This window comes from Salvelinus sp. IW2-2015, unplaced genomic scaffold (assembly GCF_002910315.2).
Source record: "Salvelinus sp. IW2-2015 unplaced genomic scaffold, ASM291031v2 Un_scaffold2530, whole genome shotgun sequence".
Taxonomy (NCBI): Eukaryota; Metazoa; Chordata; class Actinopteri; order Salmoniformes; family Salmonidae; genus Salvelinus; species Salvelinus sp. IW2-2015.
The window spans coordinates 67637-81089 of NW_019943843.1; the positions used below are offsets into that span (position 1 = coordinate 67637).

At 43.5% G+C, this 13453-nt stretch overlaps 1 pseudogene; it reads left to right on the forward strand.

Annotated features, from left to right (window-relative positions):
- Positions 1–230: 230 nt before the first annotated feature.
- LOC112074184 (aldehyde dehydrogenase, dimeric NADP-preferring-like) lies at positions 231–13421 on the forward strand (annotated as a pseudogene).
- The last annotated feature ends 32 nt before the right edge of the window (positions 13422–13453 follow it).

Below are 13453 nucleotides of genomic sequence, written 5' to 3' on the forward strand. Positions count from 1 at the left end.
AAAACATACATGTATATTTTAAACATATTTAATTAACTTCATTAATAAAATTCTAGGTCATTTTTAGCTCGTTTTCCATAAAGACAAATAATTGCAAACATGCAAAAAACGGCTAATTTGAGTAGGCTACGGTCTGCTGCTAAACCGATACCACCCGTCGCCTCGAGCAATAAATTAACGTGAATCTCACGGTTACGTCAGTGAGGCAGAACCTGGGAAGAACAGAAGGTACCGTACTGTGGCATAATGTAGTTCACCTCCTTGGTAATGAGACATCGATAGCAGCGCGTTTTTTTCACGTGGTGACTGCCTTTTTATTTTATGCAAGAAGTTTGCGCAGAATAGTAAAGTATCTGATATCGGTTTTTTAAACACTGTCCCGCAGGATTTAACTTTTCAGAAGTGTATTTTTTGTCATTCATTTTTCCGATTCATGGATGGAATTTATTGACCACAGACAATAATCCTGCGTGCTTCTTTTATTCATGTGTGAGTATTGGAAACGTTGTTTTATTTTTATTTTATGTATTTGATGATGTAGTTAAGCTTATTCAACAGACAAAATACTGTTCAGTACTTATTGTACGGGTGAAAGCATCGTAATTTACCAGTTCATGCTTATTTCAACATATTTGACAACCAACATATTGTAAACTAAGTCAAATTTTATATTCCACATTTTGATTGATGGTAGAGAAAACAAACAACTGAATAGTACTTTCAAAGTACTGTCGACCCTGTAGTTACTCTTCTATTGTAGACCGTGCTTTGTACTTTCGTACTCGTCCTCTGTTGAATCCCGCTGCACATCAGCTCAAAGTTGATTAGATAATATACTCTTCAAGAAAAATACAGTAGACCTACCTCATGTTTGTTCATTTTAAGCAGACCACAAAAGCAATGGACATTTATTTGATGGTTTGGGATAATTCTCTGCACTTTCTTCACGTGAGTATTCATAGGCATATCTATGATAAACCAATGTACTGTAACTATTCAAAACAATTATCTTTCATAAGAAATGTAGTTAAATACAGTATATAGCCATGTATGATATAAGTATAAGGATGGGCATGCATATTTGAGTTATTCCGTGCCTATTGTACCTGTGTCTGTCTGCTGTACTTTACAGGTGGCCTTTCTAGGGAGTTTTTCTTAGCCACCGTGCTTCTACACCTGCATTGCTTGCTGTTTGGGGTTTTAGGCTGGGTTTCTGTACAGCACTTTGAGATATTAGCTGATGTACGAAGGGCTATATAAAATAAACTTGATTTGATTTGATATTCTAGTGACATGTACCTGTGTCTGTCTGCTGTACTTTACAGGTGTATTCTAGTGACAAGTACCTGTGTCTGTCTGCTGTACTTTACAGGTGTATTCTAGTGACATGTACCTGTGTCTATCTGAACCTGGTGTACTTTGTGTGTACTTAAAGTGGCTGTGTGTTTACTGTTCAGGTGTGTGCTGGTGACCGGTTACCATGGAGAAGCAGGCGGTGCAGAGGGCCAGAGAGGCTTTCCTCGCTGGGCGGTCGCGACCCCTGGAGTTCAGAGTTCACCAGCTCAAGTCCCTCCAGAGGATGATCACAGACAGACAGGGAGAGATCGCCACCGCCCTCAAACAGGACATCAACAGGGTAAAAGCTTCAAACATACAGTAGTTCGTTACATGGAGCTGTGATAGTCTGAGGCCAACTGTGACACCTTCGATAAGAGCCAATTAAATGAGCCTTGTAAGTATATCACAAACTATCACGCCTCTGAACTATGAATTATGTCTTCCTCAGCAGGTTTTGAAAGTTTAAAGTGTTGGGAATAACTGTACAAATACACAGACTTATACATTTAGATAATTTTGCAAAGACTTTCAGTAAGTTTACTGTGGAAATAGCCGTGTCTCACATCAGTAAACCTCACCTTGCGTTCCACAGAGCCAGTACGACACCCCGCTGTTTGAGCTGATCGGCCTGGAGAATGAGATCAGCCTGGCTGTGTCGAAGCTGGCCCAGTGGGCTGCTCCTCGGCCTGTAGAGAGGAACCTCCTCACCATCTCAGACCAGGTACGGTATGGAAGACTTATCATTGCACTACATCAGTCCATTTACACTGAGCTACACTGTTAGAAACAAAGTTATATCTAGAACCTAAAATGGTTCTGCCGCTGTCCCCTTTGAATAACCCTTTCAACAGAGGGTTCTACTTGGAACTCAAAAGGGTTCTACTTGGAACTCAAAAGGGTTCTACTTGGAACTCAAAAGGTTTCCACTTGGAACTCAAAAGGCTTCCACTTGGAACTCAAAAGGGTTCTACTTGGAACTCAAAAGGGTTCTACTTGGAACTCAAAAGGGTTCCACTTGGAACTCAAAAGGGATGAATAAAGTTTAATGTAATGTACTGTACTGTAATGTAATGTAATGTACTTGAAGGCGTACATCCAGCCGGAGCCCCTGGGAGTGGTCCTCATTATCGGGGCCTGGAACTACCCCTGGGCCCTAACCCTGCAGCCCCTGGTCGGGGCTATCGCTGCAGGTACGCCCCAACGACCCCCCCCCCCCCCCCCACCCCTCCATTCCTATTCCTCCTTAGCTGTGTAATCTTCAGCTTCCCCCTCCACTCCTACTTTTTCACTGTAGTTGTCTCTCATCCCTCACTGACACGGACACACAGCATTATCCATCTCCCTAAGATGTCTGGCATTCTGCTACCACTGAGTGATGTCATCCCATTCACACACACACACTGTTAGCTGATGTTATCCCATTCACACACACACACTGTTAGTGATGTCATCCCATTCACCACTGTTCATTCTCCCTCCCTCCCTCCCTCCCTCCCTCCCTCCCTCCCTCCCTCCCTCCCTCCCTCCTCCGCTCCCGCCCTCCCCAGGCAATGCATGCTGTGCGTGAAGCCGTCTGAGCTGAGTGAATACTCAGCTAGTCTCCTCAAAGCTCTGCTCCCACGATATCTGGACCAGGTCCCTATTCTATTCCCCCTTGTCTGCTGTATGAGAATACTGTATGGCACCCTATTCCCTATATAGTGCACTACTTTAGACAAGAACCCTATGGGCCCTGGTCAAAAGTAGTGTACTATATAGGTAATAGGGTGCCATTTGGGACACTACCCTATATATACTGAGTGTATAAAACATTAGGAACACCTGTTCTTTCCATGACATAGACTGACCAGGTGAAAGCAACTCAATATTAGGAAGGTGTTCTTAATGTTTTGTACACTCAGTTTTTGAGAGCAATCTGAGCTGAACTGTTTTAGTCCTGTGACTGTGAGCCAATAGTCAGCGATTTAGCTCCAATATTACAGCAGCACCTTTAGTATAGTGATGTAGTATAGACAAGTCCTCTATTGCTGTGATGTCATACATACATACTGGCTACATCCTGCTGTCTTGAGTTAGTGTCCTATACACGTTGTAACGGGATAGTACACAGGATGTTTAAAGGGATAGTTCACAGCACGCTTAAAGGAATAGGTCACAGTACGCTTAAAGGGATAGTTCAAAGATTGTTTAAAGGGATAGTTCACGGCGTGTTTAAAGGGATAGTTCACAGCGTGTTTAAAGGGATAGTAGACAGCATGCTTAAAGGGATAGTTCACAGCGTGTTTAAAGGGATAGTTCACAGCACGCTTAAAAGGATAATTCACAGCATGTTTTAAGGGATAGTTCACAGCGTGTTTAAAGGGATAATTCACAGCGTGTTTAAAGGGAGGTTCACAGCGTGTTTAAAGGGATAGTTTACAGCATGCTTAAAGGGATAGTACACAGCACGCTTAATTTGCAAGCATCTTAGCATGCATCTAAGCAGCTTTGGTTCTGGGATGAACTGTCCTGTTAATAAATGTTGGGGTCTTTCAAGGAGCTGTACCCTGTAGTGTGTGGGGGCGTGTCAGAGACCCAGGAGTTGCTGCGTCAGCGTTTCGACCACGTCTTCTACACAGGGAACTGCACTGTGGGTAAACTGGTGATGGAGGCCGCAGCCCGACACCTCACCCCCGTGACCCTGGAGCTGGGGGGGAAGAGCCCCTGTTACATCGATAAGGACGTCGACCTCAGAGTTGCATGCCGGTCAGTAACCCCCAATGCAGTTCATAGTAATTACCTTTGGTCTGTAATACCTGTGGTCTGTAATACATGTGTTCTGTAATACATGTCGTCAGTAATATAGCAGCCATATTGTTGGTCAAGGTAACAGCCCCACCACCTGTTGCTATCAGCGAGAGATGACATAGTGAGCTAGCTTTAGCAGTTAGCATCTTTGATAGGGAATTTTGTGCTAGTTAGCATTTTTGATAGGGAGTTTTGTACTAGTTAGCATCTTTGATAGGGAGTTTTGTACTAGTTAGCATCTTTGATAGGGAGTTTTGTACTAGTTAGCAATCTTTGATAGGGAGTTTTGTACTAGTTAGCATCTTTGATAGGGAGTTTTGTACTAGTTAGCATCTTTGATAGGGTTTTTAGTTTACAGTTAGCATCTTTGATAGGGAGTTTTGTACTAGTTAGCATCTTTGATAGGGAGTTTTTGTACTGTTAGCACTATTTGTAGTAGGGAGAATTTTTGTACTAGTTAGCATCTTTGATAGGGAGTTTTGTACTAGTTAGCATCTTTGATAGGGAGTTTTGTACTAGTTAGCATCTTTGATAGGGAGTTTTGTACTAGTTAGCATCTTTGATAGGGAGTTTTGTACTATTTAGCATCTTTCCATAGCAAAGCAGTTTCAGCTAACGTGTATTAGCTTAGCATCGTGGCTAATGTTTTGGCAGTTGGTGATGTAGAAAGTTGAGAAAGATGTGAGGAGCAGGATTTAAGGGTTGCAAAATTGTAAAAACGTTCCCAAAATTCCCCAGAAATCCCTTTCGAGAGATTCCCGGAGTTATAAGGGACTAAGCAGGAAATACATCATTTTTTAATCCTAAAGGTTCGTTATATGGGTCGTTATATGTAATGAGATAACAGCATGCTTAGCTCCTTTTACAAATCATCAGAATGCTTGAATCTGAAAAATTGTGTATGTGAAAGATGCATATTGATTTGATGTCTGTGGTTTATTTATTGTTTTATTTTTGCTCTTCATGTTGGTTTTGTTCATCCACCGCAGGCGTATCACTTGGGGGAAGTTTGTGAACTGCGGTCAGACATGCATCGCCCCAGACTACATCCTGTGTGAACCCAGCATCCAGAACAGAGTGGTGGAGGGCATCCGACAGACACTACTGGTCTCTTACGTCCTGTCTATCTCTACTGTAGCTAGTTAGCAAGGATGCTACGATAGCTCTGCCAATGGATTACTACTCTATTACATTGTGTATTAATGTACACAGTATGGTATCAATTCAGATTTTCAATTCAGTCAATTCAGGAAGTGAAATGAAATGATTAGATTCCTAAAATAAAACACTCAGGGGCGAAAGTCCATAGTTTTCTATGAGAATTTTCCCAATTTATGAATTTAATTTCAATTCACTTCCAGAATTGACCCCAACTCTGATTGACTGTAGGTAGCAACCCCTTACTCCCAGCCAGCATCTAATCCATACGTTGTTTTCCTTCATCCTAGGAGTTTTATGGGCCGGACCCCAAATCTTCCCCTGACTACGGCCGCATCATCAACCAGCGCCACTTCAACCGCGTGATGACTCTACTGGAGGGCTACACGGCAACAGTAGGGGGGCAGAGTGACGCGTCACAACGCTACATTGGTAGGCAGTCTCATTGGGCTCACATATATTTGGTGACACATTAGTTAGTAGTTGGCAGACTTGGGTTTTAATTATATTACTGTATTTCCCCTTGGGGTTTAATATTACTGTATTTCCCCTTGGGGTTTAATAATATTACTGTATTTCCCCTTGGGGTTTAATAATATTACTGTATTTCCCCTTGGGTTTTAATATTACTGTATTTCCCCTTGGGGTTTAATATTACTGTATTTCCCCTTGGGGTTTAATAATATTACTGTATTTCCCCTTGGGTTTTAATAATATTACTGTATTTCCCCTTGGGGTTTAATAATATTACTGTATTTTCCCTTGGGTTTTAATAATATTACTGTATTTCCCCTTGGGGTTTAATATTACTGTATTTCCCCTTGGGTTTTAATAATATTACTGTATTTCCCCTTGGGTTGCAACATTCCCAGAACCTTTCCCAAAGTTCCAAGGTTTTTCAGAAATCACAATTAGAGAATTACATTTAAAAACATTTTTTTAAACATTTGAGTCATTTAGCAGATGCTCTTGTCCAGAGTAGTGAGTGCATCCAATTTAATTTGTACTGGTCCCCCGTGAGAATCAAACCCACAACCCTGCCGTTGCATGGGACCAAGTGTGGCTCTGTTGGAGGATTCCCTCCCTGCTTCGGCTCTCTTGATTCCAGGAATCTCTCAACTGTGATTGCTCTAACTGGGATTGCTCTAACTGGGATTGCTCTAAAACTGGGATTGCTCTAACTGGGATCTCTAACGGGGATTGCTCTAACTGCGGATTGCTCTAACTGGGATTGCTCTAACTGGGATTGCTCTAACTGGGATTGCTCTAACTGGGATTGCTCTAACTGGGATTGCCTCTAAATGGGATTGCTCTAAACTGGAATGCTCTAACTGGGATTGCTCTAACTGGGATTGCTCTAACTGGGATTGCTCTAACTGGGAATGATCTAACTGGGATTGGCTCTAACTGGGATTGCTCTAACTGGGATTGCTCTAACTGGGAATCCTCAAACTAAGAATTTACTAATTGAGAATCCTCCAGCTGGGATTCTTTCTGAAACACTTGGTCTGTCAAAAACGTTGACCCCTGACCCCTCACCCCCACGGTGGTGAAGGACGTGCCCCCACAGGCTAGGCTGATGCAGGAGGAGATCTTCGGCCCCTGTTGCCCATAGTGACCGTCAGCGACATAGATGACGCCATCCACTTCATCAACGAGAGAGAGAAGCCCCTGGCGCTCTACGTCTTCTCCTCCAACAAGAAGTAAGGTCTGGAGGGAGCTTGTGAGCAACCTATGGAGTAGGGCTGAAATCCAAAATGGAGGACAAGGTGGAGATTACACCTGCCAAATCCACTCAAATCTCCACAATTTGGGCATATGATTTAGGTGTTCATTTGGAAATTGGGCATGGGTCACTTTTAGTTGAGCTCCTGCTGAAATGTAGTTTATATACTGTAAAGAGGTCTACTGTTACTGTGGCAACAACAATTGTCCTATTATGGGTATGTACAGTATGTATTTACATATGATGGCTGACAAAAGACCTCCCTCTTTCGTCTCTGTCAATAAGGTGATAAAGCGAATGCTGGCTGAGACGACCAGTGGTGGGGTGACCGTCAACGACGTCATTATGCACTACACCCTCAGCTCTCTGCCCTTTGGGGTGTAGGTAAGGAAACTGTCTTATAAAAAGTAGGCTTTAGGATATGGCCTAGCCTAGCCTTTAGGATACGCCTAGCCTAGCCTTTAGGATACGGCCAGCCTAGCCTTTAGGATACGGCCTAGCCTTTAGGATACGGCTAGCCTAGCCTTTAGGATACGGCCTAGCCTAGCCTTTAGGATACGGCCTAGCCTTTAGGATACGCCTAGCCTAACCTTTAGGATACGGCCTAGCCTAGCCTTTTAGGATACGGCCTAGCCTAGCCTTTAGGATACGCCTAGCCTAGCCTTTAGGATACGGCCTAGCCGGACCTCTGGTGAATATACTGTTGGTTGGCACGCTAGCCGGTATTGGACGATTCTGGTTAACTGACTGCAGCTGATATGATGGCATGCCATTGCCGGCCCAACCACACCTTGCCACTAAAGTAGTCATGCCTACGACAGTCCAATGGTGGCTTGCCTGCAGTAGACAGATAGACTGTGTCTAAATCCACCCTTTGACAGTAGTGAGCAGTAATATGTGGATATACAGTATATAGATATACGTCACATAAAACTCGTAATAAAGACTAAGTAATTAACCTATTTTAAAATGTTTATATGACTCTATAAAGACAATTAAAATATACAAGCAACTCGTTAGACAATGAGGTGACGTTGACTAAGCAAGAATTGGGTCTGAGAATTGTCTATATACAAAGGCAGATGTTTAATTAACATTGGAACAATGAATGGATAAACATACCAGGCATGAAGCTTAATTACAAACATTAACAAGCATTATTCCAACCATATGGATCCTCAAGTTAACTTATAGGACAAAGCATGAAGCTTAAGTTACAAACATTAACAAGCATTATTCAACCATATGGAGGTTAACTTATAGGACAAAGCAGGAACTGGATACAGGTTAAGAGAGAGAACCAAAGCTTAAGTTACAAACATTAACAAACATTATTCCAACCATATGGATCCTCAAGTTAACTATAGGACAAAGCAGGAACTGGATACAGGTTAAGAGAGAGAACCAAAGCTTGAGTTACAAACATAACAAGCATTATTCCAACCAATGGAGATTAACTTATAGGGCAAAGCATGAACAAAGCGATGCTTACTAGACCAGAAGCCTAGAATCTAGGAAATGAGAACTGATCATACAACCTTCCTCCATGAACTGGATACAGGTTAAGAGAGAAACCAATGCATTCATTACATGTGTAACATCTGAAGGTGGAATCTTCTCAACCCAAAACCAACCACCATTGACCAATCAAACAATACCAAGTTTACAGTAACCTAAACACTCCCAGGCCGATCTCCACAGAGATCATACATATAGATAGCTTCAGAGTCCTCTTTAGGGACAAGTTACCATAGAGATAATACATATAGAGATCCTCTTTAGGGGACAAGTTACCATGGAGATCATACATATAGAGATCCTCTTTAGGGGACAAGTTACCACAGAGATAATACATTAAGAGTCCTCTTTAGGGGACAAGTTACCACAGAGATCATACATATAGAGATCCTCTTTAGGGGACAAGTTACCACAGAGATAATACATATAGAGTCCTCTTTAGGGACAAGTTACCACAGAGATCATACATATAGAGACCTCTTTAGGGGACAAGTTACCACAGAGATCATACATATAGAGTCCTCTTTAGGGGACAAGTTACCACAGAGATCATACATAAAGAGTCCTCTTTAGGGACAAGTTACCACAGAGATCATACATATAGAGATCCTCTTAGGGACAAGTTACCACAGAGATCATACATATAGAGTCCTCTTTAGGGACAAGTTACCACAGAGATAATACATATAGAGTCCTCTTTAGGGGACAAGTTACCATAGAGATAATACAATATAGAGTCCTCTTTAGACAAGTTACCACAGAGATCATACATATAGAGATCCTCTTTAGGGGACAAGTTACCACAGAGATAATACATATAGAGATCCTCTTTAGGGGACAAGTTACCACAGAGATCATACATATAGAGATCCTCTTTAGGGGACAAGTTACCATAGAGATCATACATATAGAGTCCTCTTTAGGGGACAAGTTACCATAGAGATAATACATATAGAGTCCTCTTTAGGGGACAAGTTACCACAGAGATAATACATATAGAGATCCTCTTTAGGGACAAGTTACCACAGAGATCATACATATAGAGATCCTCTTTACGGGACAAGTTACCATAGGAATCATACATATAGAGTCCTCTTTAGGGACAAGTTACCACAGAGATCATACATATAGAGATCCTCTTAGGGACAAGTTACCATAGAGATCATACATATAGAGATCCTCTTTAGGGGACAAGTTACCACAGAGATCATACATATAGAGATCCTCTTTAGGGGACAAGTTACCACAGAGATCATACATATAAGAGTCCTCTTTAGGACAAGTTACCATAGAGATCATACATATAGAGATCCTCTTACGGACAAGTTACCATAGAGATCATACATATAGAGTCCTCTTTAGGGACAAGTTACCACAGAGATCATACATATAGAATCCTCTTTAGGGGACAAGTTACCACATAGATAATCCATACAGAGTCCTCTTTAGGGACAAGTTACCACAGAGATCATACATATAGAGATCCTCTTTAGGGACAAGTTACCACAGAGATCATACATATAGAGATCCTCTTTAGGGGACAAGTTACCATAGAGATCATACATATAGAGTCCTCTTTAGGGGACAAGTTACCATAAGATAAGACATATAGAGTCCTCTTAGGGAAATTACCATAGATAATACTATAGAGTCCTCTTAGGAAAGTTACCATAGAGATAATACATATAGAGTCCTCTTTAGGGGACAATTACCACAGAGATAATACATATAGAGATCCTCTTTAGGGACAAGTTACCACAAGATTCATACATATAGATAGAATCAGAGTTATCCTTAGTGAACAAGTTTCTGATAGATACCAGGCTGAGTTGAAGGGTAGCGTGTCTTTGGGACTGAGTTGGAGATAATGCGTCCTTGGGACAGTTTTGATAGGTAGCGCGTCCTTGGGACAGTGTTGGAAGGTAGCGTGTCCTTGGACTGAGTTGGAGGATAATGCGTCCTTGGGACAGTTTTGATAGGTAGCGCGTCTTGGACAGTGTTGGAAGGTAGCGTGTCCTTGGGACAGTGTTGATAGGTAGCGCGTCCTTGGGACAGTGTTGATAGGTAGCGTGTCCTTGGGACTGGGTTGGAGGATAATGCGTCCTTGGGACAGTTTTGATAGTAGACGCGGTCCTTGGGACAGTGTTGGAGGGTAGCATGTCTTTGGACTGAGATGGAGGTAGTGTGTCTTTGGGACTGAGATGGAGGTAGCATGTCTTTGGACTGAGATGGAGGGTAGTTGTCTTTTGGACTGAGATGGAGGGTAGTGTGTCTTTGGGACTGAGATGGAGGTAGTGTGTCTTTGGACTGAGATGGAGGGTAGCATGTCTTTGGACTGAGATGGAGGGTAGCATGTCTTTGGGACTGTGAGGAGGAGCTGTCTTGGCTAGAGAGGGTAGCGTGTCTTTGGGACTGAGATGGAGGGTAGCGTGTCTTTGGGACTGAGATGGAGGTAGCGTGTCTTTGGGACTGAGATGAGGGTGGTGTCTTTGGACTGAGATGGAGGTAGTGTGTCTTTGGACTGAGATGGAGGGTAGCGTGTCTTTGGGACTGAGATGGAGGGTAGCATGTTCTTTGGACTGAGATGGAGGGTAGGTGTCTTGGGACTGAGATGGAGGGTAGTGTGTCTTTGGACTGAGATGGAGGGTAGCATGTCTTTGGGACTGAGATGGAGGGTAGTGTGTCTTTGGGACTGAATGGAGGTAGTGTGTCTTTGGGACTGAGATGGAGGGTAGCATGTCTTTGGGACTGAGATGGAGGGTAGCATGTCTTTGGGACTGAGATGGAGGGTAGTGTGTCTTTGGGACTGAGATGGAGGGTAGTGTGTCTTTGGGACTGAGATGGAGGTAGCATGTCTTTGGGACTGAGATGGAGGGTAGCATGTCTTTGGACTGAGATGGAGGGTAGCGTGTCTTTGGACTGAGATGAGGGTAGTGTGTCTTTGGGACTGAGATGGAGGGTAGCATGCTTTGGGACTGAGATGGGGTAGGTGTGCTTTGGACTGAGATGGAGGGTAGCATTCTTTGGGACTGAGATGGAGGGTAGCATGTCTTTGGGACTGAGATGGAGTGTAGTGTCTTTGGGACTGAGATGGAGGGTAGCATGTCTTTGGACTGAGATGAAGGGTAGTGTCTGTTTGGACTAATGAGTAGCTGTTTGGACTGAGATGGAGGGTAGTGTGTCTTTGGGACTGAGATGGAGGGTAGTGTGTCTTTGGACTGAGATGGAGGGTAGCATGTCTTTGGGACTGAGATGGAGGGTAGCATGTCTTTGGACTGAGATGGAGGGTAGCGTGTCTTTGGGACTGAGATGGAGGGTAGCATGTCTTTGGGACTGAGATGGAGGGTAGTGGTGTCTTTGGGACTGAGATGGAGGGTAGCATGTCTTTGGGACTGAGATGGATGGTAGCATGTCTTTGGGACTGAGATGGAGGTAGTGTGTCATTGGACTGAGATGGAGGGTAGTGTGTCTTTGGGACTGAGATGGAGGGTAGTGTGTCTTTGGACTGAATGGAGGTAGCTGTCTTTGGGACTGAGATGGAGGGTGCATGTCTTTGTCTTTGGGACTGAGATGGAGGTAGCATGTCTTTGGGACTGAGATGGAGGGTAGTGTGTCATTGGGACTGAGATGGAGGGTAGCATGTCTTTGGACTGAGTTGGAGAAATGCTGCTAGACCGTCATGCAGCAAACATCTAATCCTTAACAACAAGTCACATGACCCTTTGACCCCTCATCTGACCCTAGCCCTGTGACCTCTGAACTCCACAGGTCAGAGTGGAACAGGAAGTGTATACATTGGGAAAACACACCTTTGACCAGTTCAGCCATCATCGGGCGTGTCTGGTCAAGTCCCTGGGCATGGAGGAGATCAACATGGTGCGCTACCCACCCCAGAACCGCCAGAAGGCTCGCAGGGGCAGGCTGGCCATGAGGACCCCACTGGTCGACTTCTCTAGGAAAACCTACATCTGGGCCGTGGCAGCCACAGTCTTTGCTTTCGGTCTCTTGGTCACCTTGACTGCCATTCTGCTAATTGCTGGTGGCTTGAACTGCACCTGTTGGAGACTGTGGCAAATCTGGCGCTAGCCGGTCTTAAGCTGTATTGGCCGACGTACATTCAACGAAAGACATGTCCCAGTGCCTGTGTCTGGTTACCCTGGCTTTAGAATAATGTCTAATGTCTTTGTGTGTCTGACACTGTAACTAAACTCACAACCCTGGTGGTGCAAACCCCTGACTGCTGTTAGTGGTGTCAGCTTGCCATCACCGATGTAATGACGACGAGCCACTGATCTTGCCGATGGCGGGCTGCTGTTTGCTTTGCTAGATGTGTTTTTCTGATCTTCCGTTTTAATCTATAATTTCATTTTAAACTAACAGCCAATTTATGGTTTATCTTTGTTTGTTTAAAGATTGCCAAAGAACTGAAAAGTTAGATCTATCTTTTATAGAAAGGGGGATACCTAGTCAGTTGTACAACTGAATGTATTCAACCGAAATGTGTCTTCCGCATTTAATCCAACCCCTCTGAATCAGAGAACCACCTGACTGCTTTCACATATATCCTAACAATAATATAATAGGTTTGCTGGAGTGGAAAGCAGTATACAGTAGCCAACATAGGGAATCCTTGAATTTGGACTATGGTTGAAAAATTCCAGCAACTTTCCCAAATGTCCCAGGTTTGCCCGAAATCCTGGTTGGATGATTCTGAATTTCCTATTTAGTCTTTCCTGATTCCGGGAATCTTCCAACAGGGATTTCTGGGAAACTTGAACATCATAACATCTAACATCTCTAACCCCACTCCACAGGTCAGAGTGGAACAGGAAGGTATCATGGGAAACACACCTTTGACCAGTTCAGCCATCATCGGGCGTGTCTGGTCAAGTCCCTGGGCCCGCCACCCATGTTGATCTCCTCCAT